The sequence below is a fragment of the Carassius auratus genome, chromosome 43 (genome assembly GCF_003368295.1).
Source record: "Carassius auratus strain Wakin chromosome 43, ASM336829v1, whole genome shotgun sequence".
Taxonomy (NCBI): Eukaryota; Metazoa; Chordata; class Actinopteri; order Cypriniformes; family Cyprinidae; genus Carassius; species Carassius auratus.
Window position 1 is genome coordinate 14,646,696 of NC_039285.1, and position 19,348 is coordinate 14,666,043.

Genomic DNA, 19,348 nt, shown 5'->3' on the forward strand with positions numbered 1-19,348 from the left:
CAGCTATTCCTTATATGTACATTTAACTTTTCCAGCCTCTTATTGCTACCCGTCACAACTTTTTTTGGAATGTGTAGCTCTCATGAAATCCAAAATGAGCCAATATTTGGCATGAAATTTCAAAATGTCTCACTTTCAACATTTGATATGTTATCTATATTCTATTGTGAATAAAATATGTTTTTTTTATCTTTATTTTAAGAAATAAAAAAGTTTATGAGATTTGTAAATTAATCCATTCCTTTTTTACTCACAATATGTACAGTGTCCCAACTTTTTTGGAATCGGGTTTGTATTCTAAATGGTGACTTCAACTTCTACCAAAGTGATTTTCTGGTAAGATATCTGTACTTTTACTCGAGTATGACTTTCAGGTACTTTATTCACCACTGTTAATAATCATGGCTGAGGGTGAGTAGTGAATGTCTACATCACTGGTCTCTGTAAATGACAACTTACGTGTGATGCTGCATCCACACCACTAGGTGTCAGTGAATGTCCATGACTACCCTCATGCTGGTGCACACACCATGCATGAACAAACATTATCAACAATACTGTCAAATCTGATTTCAGGGTGGCTTTAATAAACACATAGCAGCACCCTGACAACTTCCCACAACACCATAACATCATAATGATTAGTTCTGCACTGGCAACAACCACTCTTTTTATCACTCTTTCACATATTTTTTTCTTCAGAAGATGTAATAAGGTGTTTTTGTTCTTCTATGACTCATATTGGGTAATAAATGATCTCCTTTGGTCTGAGATGACAGAGACAGCTCGAGGAATGATTCGGAACTTTCAGTAGCTGTTGGAAAGGTGCACTTATTTGTCCTGATTTTCACAAACACATCACACATGTTCAGTTTCATGAGTTCAACACATTACCATTAAATAACAGATATTTGACTCATAAATGATTGAATGTGATACATTTATTTATTAACATTCACATAATATTTATGTTTTTCTAAAAATCTTTGGATGCACAAGCTTTTTTCTTCACTTTTAATAATACAAAAAGACTTAAGCAGTAAAACACTCACTTACTGTTTCCCTTCACGTCTATTCAGATACGACTTTGTCCCAAACGGTGGTCGAGTTTATCACGAGCGGCGTAGTCAGCCTCCTCCATTCCCCTAATGGTGAAAAACCTCTATGTGGTTACTAGAGACAAAGACTTCCTCAGGTAACCTTCCTGACTAAACTGCCCTCCTGCAGGTTTGTTGAATATTAAGGTGCTACGCTAAACCGCTCTGAACAACACCTCTGCACCGCATGTGTTCTTTGTGTGTTTAGGCAGGTTTTGCCAGCACTGGATGCTTTGCAAGCCTTTGGATGCAGAATTGCTCTCTTGTTGTGTCGATGAGTGGACTCACATCCTGAACTGATATAATGTTCCGGTGGACAGGCCTGGACTGTGTGCTTTAATAACATGTCAGGGTCACCCCCAAAGGCAAAATGAAATTTTATTTTGCATTAAGAAATTTGAATAAGTTTAATTATTATTACGATGCTTCTCAATTCTGTAATGAAGTAACATATCTGGACGCATTGCAGTATTTAAATCTGTGTATTTGCAGACCCGAGTCTTGCAGTGAAGATGTAGAACTGGCTGAAGGCCTGTCAGCATGTAGGAATCTAGGTGCTTTATCGAGGCCAGTATGCAAATATTTGGACTCCTTTTACCTATTAAAGGAATAGTTCACCTCAAAATGAAAATTTGCTGCAAATGTCTTCACCCTCAGATCAGTCAAGATGTAGATGAGTTTGTTTCTTCATCAGACCAGATTTGGAGAAATGTAGCATGGAATCACTTGCTCATCAATGGATCCTCTGCAGTAAATGGGTGCCATCAGAATAAATAGTCCAAACAGCTGCTAAAAACATCACAATAATCCACAGTCCACTCCAGTCCATCAGTGTATCTTTTTGTGAAGAGAAAAGCTGTGAAAAATGATCAGCTGTTTGGACTCTCATTCTGATGGCACCCATTCATTTACAGAAGAACCATTGGTAAGCATCTAATGATAAAATTCTCCAGATCTGTCCCTATGAGGAAACAAACGAATCCCTGAATTTCTGAAGGTGAATAGATTTTCAGAAAATGTTCATTTCGGGTGAACTGTTCCTTTAATATTCTGATGCTTACGTGTACCACAACAAGATCATTAAAGGATCATTTTCCTTGTTCTTATGTGTGTCGATGTGCATGAATATGAATATGTTTGTGTATTACAGAGACTCAGGAGAAAGTTTGGAAAGAACTGCCATCTGGTGCGGAGTCAGGCTGGGATTTCTCTTCTCGCTGGTACAGTACATATATCGACAGCACAGGCAGAAACAACGGCACCCTGAGCGACACACAGACAAGCCCCATCCTGCCTGCTGACCTCAGTGAGCATCTGCTGGCCTCTTTCCACAGGATTCTGGGTAAAAGAGTCAAAACACACTTATGTGTATGTGCTGTACACACTCCTGATTTTAATGAATATTCATATTATTTGTATTATTTTCCCTATGTCATGTTTTCTCCCTATCACTGTGCTAGTTCGCTAGTTCCAGATTTCAAACAAACTTTGACAAATTATTTAAACACATCCTTTATAATACTGTAATAATACACTAGTTTTCAAGTCAACAATCGATCACCTCATTAAATTAGATAAAACACTTGGCATTTAAGGCAGAATGTTTCACAGAGGGAATTATGCTTTCCTTGATGGTCCAACTATATCATTTAATTAATTTATCCTTCTAATCAGTTTATTGTCACCTGTCTTCTCTGTGTGCTGAAACTAGACATTTATTTAATAGATACTGTATGTATTTAATAATATTGATTTTCTTTTTTTATCTACATGTATTCAAAAATGTCTTCATTTCTCTATACATTTTTTTGGAGGATACTGTGATGAATAGAAAATTATGTAGAACAGCATTTATTTGAAATAGAAATCTTGTTTAATGATGTAAAGACTTTTGATAAATGTAATGCAAAAAAAAAAAAAAAAACACCTGAACAGTAGTGTATATTTTATATAAAAAAATAATAATCATAAGACAGCAGAGTTTGAACAGTGTGTTTTGTGTGTTATATTAAAAGCAATCAGGGATATTTTCTGACATCATTTCTTGTATTTAAAGCTATTGAAAGTCTACTGTGGGATGCAGAAAAAAGAGCCTGGTTTGATTTCAGCCTGGTGAACAGGAACCAGCACCTGTCCTTCTACCCATCTAACATGACACCTCTCTGGGCACAATGTTACTCGAACCCAGAGATGGCGGTGCAGTACCGGACGGCGAGCCTGTCACTTTACAAACATTGACTTACAAATTAATTATATCTATTACTGACCTTTTATAGTGAGTGATTTTGTAGGCAGGCCACATAGACGGTATACAACATATGCAGACGACCTACAGATCTCTCTCTGGGTCTCAGGTCTCATCTCTGACCTAATGCTGCTTTAATAACGCCTTCCATCCACGCTCACAAAATAATATTGCAATTTCTTTGTATCAAATATATTCCCTTTTGAGTAACACTGCACTTCACTTCCGATTTTTCCTCCTTATTAATCTGTCTAAAACACAAGAGAACAGTATTTATAGGTTTCACAGGAACAAGTGAGATCTCAAAAAGTGGGAGGATTCTTTCCCATCTTGTTACTGAAGCAAACTCCATGCTCAACAGCAGATGGCAGTCTTTGCACAATATTTCTGCTTTTCATAAAACTTCTCTCTCCCCTTTCTCTGTTTGAGGCAGTGGAGGTCTGGACTATCCAAACGGGTTTCCCACTTCTCTTAGTAAAAGCGGAGAGTAGTGGGACATATATATATGCTATGTATTATTATTATTATTATTATTTTGCATAGCACTTTTCACCATGTTTAAAAGCAGCTTCACAGAAGGTCACAATGTTAATGTTTGTAACATTTTAATAATTCATGCCATATAGGTGCATTAAGCAGTTTAGAGCTGGGTGATAATAAAGTTTACATTATGCAGGAATACATGCAATTAAGCAGTTGAGATTTACTTTATTATATTGACATAATTATAGTTTGTATAAGCTGGGCTGGCTGAAAATACAGTTACATTTCGTAATAAAAAAATAAAATTAAACAGGCTGTTGAAATTTGCTGTATAGTATATATTGCTTTATGTGATTATGTGATCAAATATGTGTATGTATATATATATATATATATATATATATATATAGAGAGAGAGAGAGAGAGAGAGAGAGAGAGAGAGAGAATCTTATATAGATGTCATGTACTTTTAAAGCAACAGACAACTGTGTAAATTTGGAACCCTGGTAGACTTAAAAAAAAAAAAAAAGAATAAATAAAATTACACAACAACAATAAATTAAGTAACATTAATACATAGATAAAATAAAATATTTGTACAAATATTTTAGAAAAGATGACAAAACTGAAATCCATAAATTTACAGTTTTTACATTAGATCCATGTATACGAGAAGTTGAGAGGTTTGTCTGTCCATTGTGTGAGAAGGATTCCAACAGTTGACTTGCAGCTAACAGTAAACATCTTTATTTGACGGTCAAGGTGAGGTCCCAAATGTCATTCATGAAAAAATGGAGTGGGGTCAAACATATCTCAGTAGCCAACAAATAAGATGTCCTGTGAGTCCAAAAAGTTGAGAGAGAGGAGCAAAAAAAGAAAAGAAAATGCAGACAAGTGCCTAAAGATTCTTGCGAACAGAGATTGTACTTAAGATGCTAGATTCATGTAAAAACCCCATGCAGAAATTTCCATTGAATCATTTGGTGGTTAGGGTTTTTAGAAGAGAACTTAAAAGTTCCCCATATCTGATCCGAAAATAAAACATGCACCTCCTCATTAAGATCCTTAGCCCAAACAGTTAATAGATAAAGGTTTGTATGAATGCTCAAGAAGAAACAGATAGATAACTGAAGCAGAGGTAAAACCTGTACATTACTGAAGCACCAACATTGGTCCCATAGTCACATATTCACTAGGCAGTATCTCTATTGAGAAAAAGAGAGAGAAAAGAGGAATATAACTTAAACATAAATAAAATAACAACATAATCAGTAAGCAATGCTGCAAGCTCAATGAAAGCTTCTAGTAAATATGAATTAAGAAGTGAACATTAAAGTGAATAGTAAAAGAGACAGTCACTTAACCATTTTGAGCATCTCTTCTCCGATTAGACAGCAAATTTCCAACTGAGGGTCACTGAGAGTTGGTGGATGAATGGGATTTGAGAAAAACTCTTGCTTTTCTGGGGAATAGAGCGTTTTAGGTTCACCTTGATTGAGAATGGCCTTCAGTATTGCAGGATCAAGAAAAAAATTCTGGATGCTAGCTTATCTAATTTCCGTTCTAACTGGTGCAAATGCACATTCTTTTTTTTCATGGTGACAGGGGAAAAATCTGGAAAGAAAGACAGTGTTGCTCCGTTGGAATGTTAGTCTGGCGGCCCACAAAAAGAGCTCTCTGTCCATGTACCACTACAGTTTAAAGATGAAAACCCTTGGTTTAGTGGGATCTGAGGAGAGCCTTGTCTCTTTGCCCAACAGAGACGGGAGCCACATCGATAGCGATCTTCAAGATGCCCATAGGGTCGTCCTTTTCGTAACCTTCAGGCAATCCAACCAGACGCAGATTGCAGCTCCTATTGATCCTGTATACCCACAACCTGTTGCTTGAGCACGAAAACTTTCTTTTGTTCTCTCAAGTCCCCTGTAAGGAGATCCAGTTTAGAGCATAGCGACTGAACAACTGACATTTGAGAAGCAAACTCGTTCCGCATCACCGTCAACTCAGTTCTGAGAATGTCCTCAAAGTGGGCCACAGTATTCGCCATCTTGTCCAATATATCGCCCGTGGCCGGTGGCTTGGATTTCTTCTTAATCAGAGAATTAACTCCTGTTGTTTCCAATTGTGTCCCATCAGGGGAAGTATTATTAATTAATAAAATGTAAAATAAAATGAAACCTAGTGCGACTAGGTTCATGAGCACGTCACGTGACTCCTCTCATTTACTTATTAAATACATGTTCTCTGTCTTATTTTGCACAGTGCATCAGAATATTTGTCAATATTATATGATAATTTGATAACTTTTTGGTGAATATGACATCACCTAGGACTAAATTGACCAGATGTCTTTAAAAACCAGGACAGACACTATTTTTCAAGCCACGCTCTTTTGATTGGTTGCTACAAATAAACATTTTAAGCTGCATCACCATGATTCACACTTTACTCTCATGTAAAAGCCAGCAGCAGAGTGATGTGTAGCCTTATGTAATGAGAGTGGGTGGGCTGTGTAGTTCTTTGACCTATTAATAGAGCAGAATATATTAAATAATGAGCTACATCTGTTGGGCCAAACACATTGCAATGTCCCGACTAACTAAGAATTCACTGTAATCTGGTCACCCTTCCGGGGCCAAGAATGCGCAGGGTTTTGTTTAATGTTGAACATAGCCAAGCTCTCTAGGCCAGTGGTAATAATGTTTTTATATACAGTATAATGGTGAATCAACACAATATGCCATTACATTGTACAGTTTTCTGAATATAAAAATTTAGTTTTTCTTTCGCTAGTTTTGTTCATAGCTTTTGAGAATGAGGGAGTCATGAAACTTTATTGCGATTTGCCAAATTTGACTAGCCTCAATCGTTAACTTTAAAATCCACTTCTATCAGTTTTTTTTTCTTCTCTCTGAATGTCTTATTTCATTTACTGTTTATTGGAAGGTGCAGGCTGGGGGTAATACATCAGCATCAAACACACATTTTGCAGATCCGCTACTTTAGTTATAACCTGAAGCAGTGAGCCTGAAGAATCTTCAGTCTGTTCAATGTGTGAACTAAATCACATTATTCCCTTCAAAATTCAATTACCTGCTGTCACATCTTGTCTGTGAGTTTGTGAAGTGACTATTACAATGTGATTAATGATGCTCAGTTGTTGGTGAATTTGCCATTTAAATGACCCACCCTTTTCTCACCCCATTCATCATGTCTTTGCAGGTCTCTCTTGGCTCAGCTCAGCCTACACTAAAGAGCTCGCCTTCAGTTTGGCCCAGCACTGGATTCAGACCAATCATCAGATATAAGGCCTTGTATGAGAAGTTGTATTTTGTATACAGCCCCATCCTACGGCTGTCCCTTTAACAGTTTCTGCATTAGTTTAAAATCACCATGAAATCAATCCATTCATGATGAGCAAACAGCACAGTCACCAAACAAAAAATGGAACAACAAGGGCATTGGTTCTGGAAGTATTTTTACTGGTAGTATTTTTTTCCACTTATGTTTCCTATAGGGATTTAAAAAACAGCTGAAGCATTATCGTAACATAACAAACTTTTATTTGAAACCAAAAAGTATTTGAAAATCTAACACAATTACAAGATTGTGTGCTTAACCACTTTACCGAGGGAAAGAACTACAATCCCATGAAGCATTGCAAATCGCAATAATTATCTGTAAAAACAATATATTTTATTTACAAAATAATGCATATATATATATATATATATATATATATATATATATATATATATATATATATATATATATATATGTATATATATATGTATATATATACATATATATATATACATATATACATATATATATATATATATATATATATATACATATATATACATATATACATATATATATATATACATATATACATGTGTATATATATATATATATATATACATATATATATATATATATATATATATATACATATATATATATACATATATATATATATATATATATATATATATATATATATATATATATATATATATGAGAATTCTGATTGGCTGAATTTTGCACAGCATTATGGGAAATCTACTTTTCACCATGAATTCCGGTGTTAAACATTATTAAGTTGAAATAATGCAAACAGATGGCTTCAAAGAAAAGCATATGTCATCGATCCACAACCTCGATGCTAACAACAGGTCTGTCTTTAAATGTTTTAAAGTTATTGTTAAAAATCGAGGTAACTCTTTTCTCACTGTTAACTAATTGCTTATTAGAATGCCTAGTATTAACACATTGTCTGTTTATTAGTAATCACAAAGCACATATTCTGCATGACCATATTCTACATCCCTAATCCTACCAAACTTGACAAGTACCTTATTAACTAATAATTAAGCAAATTAGGGGTTTACTGAGGCAAAATTCATAGTTAATGTTTTGTTAATAGCGAGAATTGGACCTTAAAATAAAGTGTGACCAAAATCGAGAAAATGAATGACATTTTTTTTTTTACTTCCAGAACCTGACTGCTGCACTCTATCTTCAGCTGGTCATGTGATCTCAGCATGACAGCTTCCTTGTGGTCACCTGCTCCATGTAAAATTCCATTCTGAAGAGAGTCACAGAAATGTTGCTTATAAATTATTTTTATGACTCAGTGTTCACTTAACTTGCTCACTCTGCAATTTTCTTCAGCCTATGTCCTTGTTACAGTACGATGTCAACGGTGATGGAAAGCCCGGAGGAGGTGGCAGGTTTGAAGTTCAGGTATTAATGGTCTGTTCATATTTACATATTCAAATTCATAAACCTACTTCGGAGCTCGGAGACATTTTAATCTCTGGAGGAATTAGGGGTAAATTAGAGTTCTTCAGCTCAGCAGAACCATTCTTGAAATATAGAATCTCATTTTCTCTTGGACCCTGAGGACCAATGGAGTGTCTAGAGAAGGAATGGCAAATTAATAGAACCTCAGAACATCAATTTCAAAGTTCATAGAATAAGTTTCAAAAGATATATCATAAAAAATCTTTATATTAGACTTGAACATACTTTTACTGTTATAAGTAGTGCTATTTCAGATCCCAAACCAAATGATAATTCATTCCGCACATGTGCCATCCAAACAGACCACCATTTTAAAAATGTTGCGAAAAAAAAAAAACATAAAAAAAAATAAATGTATGCATTTAGCAGACACTTTTATCCAAAGCAATTTACAGTGCATTCAGGCTATAAATTTTTACCTATCATGTGTTCCCAGGGAATCGAACCCCCAAACTTGCGCTTTATAGCACAATGCACTACCAATTGAGCTACAGGAACACTGGAAAAATACGTAAGTGTTCCTTAATTGTCACTTAGGGACTTAATTCCTGAGTTGAAAAGTGAGTGATAATGCTTCAAAAAGAGCTTTCCAGATAATCACCAGTGTTTGTGACCCCCTTGTCACTGCGGGTTCTGTGAATGATAATGACCCAAACCCATTTTGTGTGTATGTCATATGGAACAATGGGGCTCCTGAAAACATGAAATGATTCAGTCAATGTCTATCTGAATTGCTTTCCCCCCACTCCCTCCTTGTGTGTCTTTTATACAGAATCAGTTTGTCATCCTCATACTGTACCTTTTGGTGCTATTGAGCTATATGGGTGAATCTCACATATTTTACACCCCCCCCCCCAAAAAAAAAACAAAAAAAAAAAACATTGTTTCGAGTCATTTTATCTCTCACTAAATACGTTTTACACAGATAAAAGCATAGTCCTGTTAATTTCATGAAATAGTAGTTACATATTAAACTCATCAGTTAATATAATTTAATGGAACTGAGCTGGCATTTACAAAGATTAATAAATTCTGTAACAAATGAATTGGTCTTTGTTCATTTTGTAACTAATTCATTCAAGTAACTACTGGGACCTTATTGTAAATCATTACCAATAGTGTTCATATAATTTATTTTAAATGATGTACACTTACCTGAGGACTGCATGTTTTAATAAGATTTACCCAGAATTAACTAGTGAAATAATAACCCTTTATGAGTGAGTGTGATATGAACATGTAGTAGCTGATATAATCCGATGGAAAACTGTAAAAAAAAAAAGGTTCATTGTCTTAGGTAGTAATTAATGTCTAAGCAGTGGCAGGATCAGAAGATTATTGTCATGACTAAAACTGGGCTGACATTGCAAATGGTAATTTGCTCTAATCTAATTAGAAGGCTTACTGCTGATCGGAACTTTGCACATGCTCTGTGTACAAGGAGTATGATCATTAAAAGTGTTTCTGTTTGATGCACAGCCTGTGTGTGTGTGTGTGTGTGTGCATGAATGAATGTGAACAATACAAATGTGAAAGTGTATTTTTAGAGAAAGCGTGTTTGTCGGTTGACATTTGCTTTCTTTTTTAGGAGCTGGGATTTATAGTTACCTTTTTCTTCTAGGTAGTGTGTGTGAAGGTCACAGGCCAGATCTGAAGAATAGCCAACGTGTCAGTTTCTTTTTTTTTAAATCAAGAAAAACATTTCCCAGAAGAAAGAAAGTGTGAAGATGAAGTGACTGTAATTCTGTAGGGGTTACTCATCATCATACCAGAGCACAACAGTTCCTGAAGTGTTTTCTTTTATCTCATTACCTATTTATTCTCATCGAATTGAAATTGGACAAACAGTTCGATAAGCCATGAAACATCTTCACCAGAGCTGCCTGCCAGGTCCGTGGTCTGCGTTGGTGTGGAATTGTGTATTTTAAATCGTAAGTGGCATAAAATCTTCATATCTCAATCCACTGGATAAAATATTTAACTCACAATCTTCATGAGATGATAATTATATTACTTTGTTCACCTTTATAACAAAAATACAAAAAAAGCTCGCAAATATCTTAATCACTTAATAATATTATAATTGATGTTAAAACTCAAACTCATTATTAAACTCGTTATTAAAAGTTTCTGAGCTCAAAAGGCACTGCAGAAATGATTCAGAACAATGTGGAAGGGTTTTTTTTTTTTTTGACCTTGTGACCTTACAGTTACCAACTTAGATGATAAAGTTGAAGAGTTTATTGATTTATTTTATGTACAAAGAGACATACAATTTGCCTTTCATTGGTTAATCTTCACACAAAAATGTGTTGAACGATGGTAAAAGTGACTACACCATACATTTCACCTAGAGAATAAAACAATGGTTGAATAAATCCCGTAGACTTACATATTTGCACTGACAAGCGCCAAGTTTTTCTTCTGAAATCAAATTGTTTTTTGCAATTCCATTTGGCGCCACTAGTGATACCGAAATACCTCACTTCAGTTCCTACACAACTACACTAGTAATAACCTGTTGAAAATGAATGTTATGCTGCTACAGATCTCAGTAGGCCAATGAGTGGTCCATTTGAGATTATAAGGGTGTATCCATGCGGATGTCTGCGGCGGCTCGCTAGGAATCAGCTCATTGTGATAAGTCACACATTATGAGCGTCTTCAGCACGAGGAAAACCTAATCAGAGAGCTGAGAAGAGGCAGATCCGTTTGTAAGAGAGGAATGGGAGCTGAGAAGAGAGACAGTTTTTCCTTGTGGGAACATTATTAGAGTAATGACTCCCTGATGTGTGTGGTGAATAAGAATAGAGCTGACTGTGAGCCACCATAACGCTTTATTGTGGTGAGTTCAAACCATGTCTGATCATATTGGCGTGTATTTGATTGCCAAATTGATTCCTTTATCAAAGATGGCCACATGCTATTCTCACACAACAAAGCCCTTGAAGTCAGTCATTTTAGGGTGTTCAGTGTAGAAAATTGTGGATTACAGACGCATAATGGCCAAACTTGACTAACACTTTCCCACCATGTCTAAGTTATGGCACAAGATACTGTATGTGCTGATGAATACATGGTCGTGTCGCATAACAGTTGTTCCAGATGTGTAGATAGCAACAGCATAGACTTCTATTATTGGCACCCATTGTGAAAAGAAAGTGTGCTTCATAGTATTGAATGTGCACTTCAAAACTTAACAGAATATATTTTTAAAATATATGCTCGCAGAAAATATCAATGAAGTAAAAGGCTGCTTGCGTTTACTTAGAAAGTACACGTTCACTTTTCTTAACACACTTAAAGTAAAGTTTTAAGAAGTGCACTGTCATAATGTCAAATTAAAAGTTTTACTTTTCAATTTTAATTTTTTGGGTTTAAATGTTATTTTGATGTGTTGTCTAAAAGACTAAAGCACATGTAAAGTACTTGATTAGAATTTTTTATTAATGTATTAATTGATATTACATTTACAGTTAAAAGGGGGTTGAAATGCTCGTTTTCACTCAATATCCTGTTAATCTTGAGTACCTATAGAGTAGTACTGCATCCTCATAACTCCAAAAAGTCTTTATTTTTATTATATTTATAAGAGAAAGATAGTCTGTACCGATTTTTCCCGGAAAAACACGAGCGCCTGGAGGTGTGACGTGTGGGCGGAGCTAAAGAATCACGAGTGCCAGTAGGCTTTTGCGTTGAGAGCGTTTGGAAGCTGTGACACAGATCCAGAGGCTGAAATTTAACAAGAGCAGCATCAGCAAAGGCGTCTATGTGGTAGGTACTGAAACTGTATATATTTGCTTAGTGGTTTTGGAAAATGACTAAGTTCCACTTTATGTCGTGTTTTTTTTTTTTTTTTTTTTTTTTTTAGCTGTACATGTGGAAAGTGCTGTTTGATGACAACATCACATGTTGTTTACTTGATGTGCTTACGCGCTGATAGCTAAGTTAACAACACAGAGATATTTGAAGCAGTTTTACTCACCGCCTGTGGATCCAACACACGATCGTGACCCTTTTTCGTTGGGATTGCATCATCCTTAAGAAATAAACGATGTGCAAATCCGGCGTCAAACTGGGCCTTGTTTGTAAAACAAGCATCTTCGAAATGCAGGGAACAAACAAAACACTTGCACAACTCCGTTGATGCTCTGTAAAAATAAACTCCATCCACTGGTCCCTTAATGCTGTTTCTCTTTTGGTAATCTGTGCAGGGTTGTCTTGCCCTGGCAACCAAAAACACACTCCTTTTGTGACTTTTCGCGACGCTCTCGCTCTGATCAGTGAATGTCTGTTGTGCTCTCAGTGCTCTGCTATACGGGAGCGCGCGCTCTTCCGGCAGAATTGCCTCAGGACCCATATAAGGAAATTCCGCTCCATTTAACGTCACACAGACCCATACTCGAAAAAAACTTTCCGAAACTTGTGACAAACCGGAAGAGGTTTTTTTGGAACAAAAATACTCCTTCAAACGTACAACTTAATTTTTGAAACTTTGTCCATGTTTAGCATGGGAATCCAACTCTTTAACAGTGTAAAAAACTCAGTATGCATGAAATAGCATTTCACCCCCCCCCCCTTAATGCATTTTAAATGCACTTTTGCAACTTACGGATGTGTAATACAATATAAAGGTTTAAATACATGACTTACATGTATCTGCCAGTGGAACTGAGAGCTCATGAGCCAAAAGATTTCTAGAGAAGAGTCTAGAGTTTTGAAGATTCACGATTCTTGATTGAGAAGGTTGAGAAGGTCTCCTGGTTCTGACCTTTATCTGTTTTTATAATCTCATCTGTGTTCCTGCACAATCACATGGACCTCATTACATCCATCGGTGGCTCAGGGTTCCTCTACAGGAAGAAATCCCTCCCTCACCCTGCCACCTCTCCCACTCCGACCACACAAATAGATGGAGGTGAGAAAGAGACTGCTTATTGAAAAAAAAAAAACAATCTTTACGTCCCTCCACATGCTAATCGGATCAATAGCTCACTTTTTAAGCATGGATACACAAGAGCTGCAGCACATATTCAACTTACTGCAGTCCTGTGTAAACACACTTGTGCACGGCCGTACGTTTGATCACTGACTTTCCCTTAAGTGCACGGACCTCAGATGCATTTGAATAAACCACGCTGACACAGAGACATCAGGCAGAGCTGCATTGACTGGCAATGGAAGAATTCATCACAATGGAAGGGATTAGAGACGAGACAATTGCTGAAAAAGTAGATTCTAAAAACCAATTTGAATCTAAATACACACACTAAATAAAGCCATCGATCTGGAAAATAATTGGAGTCTTTCAGATCGCTTTTGATCTCCATTTTTCACCCAAGGACCAGTGTTCTAAGTTTGTTATCGCATTCATCATGCATTAGTTTAGTTTTTGAATATCAATATGTTTGTGTTGTTGCCATTGACATGCATGGTGGTTGTTTTCGACCTGTTTGTCTCTTTTTAAGTTGACTCTGAATGGAAAGCATTGATATTCCAAAGGCCACTTCGCCTCAGCTATTGCTTTATGTTAGATGAGCAAAACACCAGGGTTGTGTGCCACTAATCAAGTTGAATTGGGAATTTGATTTACGAACTTCAATTGAATGTTAAATGAGCACAGGATGTAGAATTATAATTTTTTGTTTTTGCAGTATAAACTAGGTAAACATGCTGTCATAACCTCCACAAATGAGTTTTTCCAGGAACTTTAGATGTTATTAATCATAAAAATTGAAACACCTATCTAAACAAATCCACGTTTTGCTGCTTGTTGAGTTTACCAAAGCATGATGCATAGAGAAAGGATACAGAATATTGTTAATATTGGCACCCCTTGTGAAAAAGAAGTGTACTTTAATTGTATTTAATGTACTGAATTTTTATCATTGTGTGCAGTCCACTAAACTATGTAAACATAAGTTTACTTATTTCATTTGTGTTTGAACTACATTAATCTTTTTTGTTGTTGTTGCATTAACTGAAACTTAGATAGTCGAGATTTTAGTTGTCAGCATGTTTTACTTAAGAGTAAATGGACTGACCTGTTAGTGTTAACCAATGAGTTATGTTGGACATTTAAAATAGTTTTTGATGTGTATGTTGTTTCATTCAGTGAACAATATTTGTGGTAATGTCAATGCAGTGAAGTTATTAACCTCTGCCTTATGTGCTAACAAAACACAACATTAAACACTAGTAGGTCTTTCCATTCACTCAAAAGTACAGACATGAATATTATATTATATAAATTTACTCTGTTTAATTAAGCTAATACAAAAACAAACAAACAAACAAACAAAAACATTGACTAAGAAATATGTATCTCTAAAATAAAGATAAATTAATTTAGTGCTTCCCTTTACCTTAAAAAAGGCTTTTTTTTTTGGTGGACCTAACTGTATTTAATTTATATACTTAATTACATTAAGTTATTACAAACTAAATATAAAATATTAATAATATATATAAAAAAAAAAAAATTATGGACTATGATAGTAGAACACTTACATTTATGTATACATTTACTGTTAGGAAGAAATTAATACACATTTAGATAGCATTAATTACGTAACTTTAAAACATGTATTGGACTAATTAAATTCCTCCAGAGTGTGTTGATTTTTTATTTTCTTTTTTTTTTGGGGGGGGGGGGGGGGGGGGGGTAGGGGAGGGGGGGGGTGTGTTTAATTAAAATTCACACTCGTGAATTGAAATGAAGCAAATTACGCATTTTGCATAACTCTTTAAAACAACTTCCCCTTCTTTTTCAGCCCCACAGTCTTTCTGAGAACGTCTTATAATTTGGTACATTTCCATTGCCAATCACATAAGAGGTTCGTCATTGTTTTAGCTCATGTTGTTAATTTTGCTGTGATGGTGATTTCCTCCATTATCAGTATAAACATCAATTTCAAGGTAAAATGGTCTCCTGTTTATTTTTGCCGCTAGCTGTTTTGTGCAGGCAGAAAAACATTTTACTGAAATGCCACATTTAACAACAGCCTTTGACAAGTTAAATGATAAGTTCCAACCACAAAGTGGAAATGTCTGCTTTCTTGGAAAAGCACGCACTTCTTTAGCCTTAATGCCTTTAATGACCCATGTTATGGCCACTCAGCATGACGAATTGTGCAGGCAGTCAGCTTTTGCCTTTTCGCATGGTCAAAACTTTTTCAACAATTTAAGCTTTCTTGGTCCTAACAAACCTGTATACCTCATTTTCACCCATCTTTAGGTTCAGTATCAATTCCCTGCAATAAGTACATCTTTATTTGTTGTCATAGTACTCATTTGTTACTGTGCCATGTAAAGATATGTGTTGTTTCTTGCTGTTTTTATGGAGTGCACTTCTCCAGCTGATAAAACCAGTTTATTGATGAGTTGGATTGAGCTGAGTAATCTTGTGCGATTCCCATTCAGTGGAAGGCCACTGTGATTTAAAGCTGCCTTCACCCATTTAAATAGGTTTGTGATAGAGGGTGATGCATTGTGTGCTGGAGAAGGTTCACTGTTGTGTGCATCTGATATACTGAGTCATTTTTAACTTTCTATGATAAAATATGCAATATTAACACTATATTGTATTATAACATAATATGAGTAGTATACTAATATGATCTAACATAGTATTATAATACAAATATACAGTATTGACTATTGGTGGCAAACAAATTTTGTGTAGAAAAATGGATCAGAAGTATGTTTAGTTTAAAAATTATAATGACAGCATGTGATATGGTGTAAATATAGAGACAATAACAATATGTCAAAAGGGTCAGCAATATATTATTAAGTAAAACATTTATATATATATATATATATATATATATATATATATATATATATATATATAAACTATTGAATGTGCAAAGGTTTTTTTAACTGTACTTTCAGATAATATGATTTTAATGAAATAAAAAGCCACTTGAGTGCACTATTTTACACTATATTTCAATGTGTATTTGAGTCATTTTTAGGTGGATCAAAAACTATTAATTTAATATGAAATTAAACATAATATTTTTGTCATATAAATTGATTTTTTTTTTTTTTTTTTTGTAGAATCGATTTATGTGATTCATCATGTTGCATGAAAGCATTCCAAATTCAATCTGCTGGGGCCACTTTGGCATCACTGCATAGTGCTTTGTCATTGTGTTGAAAATACCATGTCAGAATAGATGCTTTCGTATTGCAGCAACCTGTACTGCGGATGTACTGCGGTGTCTAATAGCAGTGCGTCCAACGCTGACAATAACACACCCATCCCACTGGAGGAGACAAGTGTTGTGGAATCATACAGTGGTGGAAGATGTGTCAGTTGAACAAAAAAACAAGGGGAAAGGGTCTGGAGGGAACAACAGGGAGGAGACAGAATGAACCGCACTTATCACAGCTGCACAGATGGTGCGGTAGATGAGACGGGAGTGCAAGACAGACAGATTAGAAGGGATAGCAAGAGAGAGGTGACATACAGCAAGAAAATGTGTGTGTGACAGCATGCTTAAAGAATGGTGTGTGGGAACAGTTTAAATCAACATGGGCTCATTAGAAAAAAGTGCCTCTATATACATTTTTGTGAAAATGCAAAAGCGTACCAGTTCACCGCAGTTTTCAGTAGTGATGGAAAGTTTGGATCATCAGCAAAATTGATGAATCTTTTTTCCGAGTCATTTCGTTCATTTTTATCAAAATATAATTACCGTATTTTTCGGGCTATAAGTCGCACCTGAGTATCAGTCGAATCAGTCCAAAAATGCGTCCTGACAAGGAAAAAAACATATATAAGTCGCACTGGGCTATAAGTCGCATTTATTTAGAACTAAGAACCCAGAGAAAAAATTACCGTCTCCAGCCGCTAGAGGGCGCTCTATGTCTTCAGTGTAGACTGCAGGAGCACTGAGCAGCATAGAGCGCCCTCTGGTAGCTGTAGACGGTAATGTTTTCTCTTGGTTCATTTTCTCTCAGTTCATGTCAAATTAATTTTGATAAATAAGTCGCACCTATCTATAAGTCGCAGGACCAGCCAAACTATGAGAAAAAGTGCGACTTATGGTCTGGAAAATACGGTAAAATGTAACGTGTTACCTCCCTAGCATTTCTACTAATACTTACACAAAAGTTGATCACACTACAAACATTACAAAACTATAACGCTATAAGAAAGTGAAAAGATGAATTCATTGTTTACCTGGGTCTTCAGTCTATGATTAGCTCAGCTCTCCTCTTATCTGCCAAGTCTTCGGGTTTGAGTCTTTCTTTCATCATGTGAAAGCTCTATAAGCTTTGCCCATAGGCTGTATAAAAGGAGTTACCCTGGCAAAATATCTGTGTATTTTCCTTTATTTTGTCTTTATGAATTTAAATGTACTGTCATATGTTTTAATGTTTGTATTGTATTGTAATGTTTGTATTAACCTATCATTCGTTCTTTTGTCACATGACGTGACAGCCTTGGATATAGAAATTAACTTACAAGCGGGTGCATAGGTGTTACTACTATGATCATTATTATAATTATTATTTACTCTTACAGTACTCTTTATAAATGTGTGAATTTCTGTCACGATGGTTATTTTCCATAAACTGAATGTTTTAACTAAGGTTATAAAGAGTTGGTTATTATTATTATTATTAAGTCTCCGACTCAGACTGCATAGGTTAAAAGCTTATGGTTCTGTCACGTGATAAACGAATGACTCGAAAAACCCAAAGACGTGAGAGATGAACTAAACAGTACTCTTTCCAGCTCAAGACTGCATTGACTGAAACAGGTGAACTACTAGACTAATTCCAGTACAGAACCTACAGAATGTTGCGCATGTGGGACTGAACGAATCGCTCCCCGAGACGACTTGTTCTTCCTGAGTCACATTAAAGCTAGTGATTGTAAAACGACTAAATGTAAATGTAAAACACCAACTTTGATTGCTTTTCACTCTAATTACAGTGGTAGATTTTCAGTTGGTAAAGAGGATTATCGATTAATTTTTGTGCAGTTACTTGGACAATTCTGTGACCTCAAAACACTTTTTCCATCGTCTATCATTTGTGAACTAATACATTTTAAGATTTACATAACATAACCAGCTACTTATGTTCATGGCCGTAGCCAGGCTTTGAAAATTAGTGAGGTCCAGGGGGTTTCTATAACAACCCCTTTATTATAGAATTGTGATATAATTCAACAAAAATTACATACACTAACACTTGAAAAGAGACAGAAATGTAAATGTTTTGGAGGAATGCTAATTTTTAAATCATACTCTATTTATTGCATCAAAGTTTGTTAATACTTTACTATATTTACTGTATCGTGATATTTTCGCCTAGTCAAGATTACAAAAGACAATAATTCCAGTGATGCAGAAAGTATAATGTGTGTCATTCATATTTTGACGTGATCGACCTTGGTTCGAATCCGCCTTTTGGAGAACTTTTTCTCCCTTTTCAAATTTCAAATCACATCAGAAAGTCATTTATTTTCAATGAAAATGAAGTAAATAATCAAAACACTGAAAATAAAGTATTGGGTAGGGTAAGGGTAGGTGTAGGGAGGGCTTTCTTGTCCCAATAAGGTGGCATCCATTCAATTATTTGAATTAAAATTAAAATTTACACTCAATAAGTTATTATTGCATACTGTTTTATAATGTACTACCATACTGAGGTGCAGATTATTGTTTGCAGTACATAGTATAAATAGCAGAAA

At 35.4% G+C, this 19,348-nt stretch overlaps 1 pseudogene; it reads left to right on the forward strand.

Annotated features, from left to right (window-relative positions):
- The first annotated feature begins 363 nt into the window (after nt 1–363).
- On the forward strand, nt 364–3,707 carry LOC113061243 (trehalase-like; annotated as a pseudogene).
- Nucleotides 3,708–19,348: the final 15,641 nt, after the last annotated feature.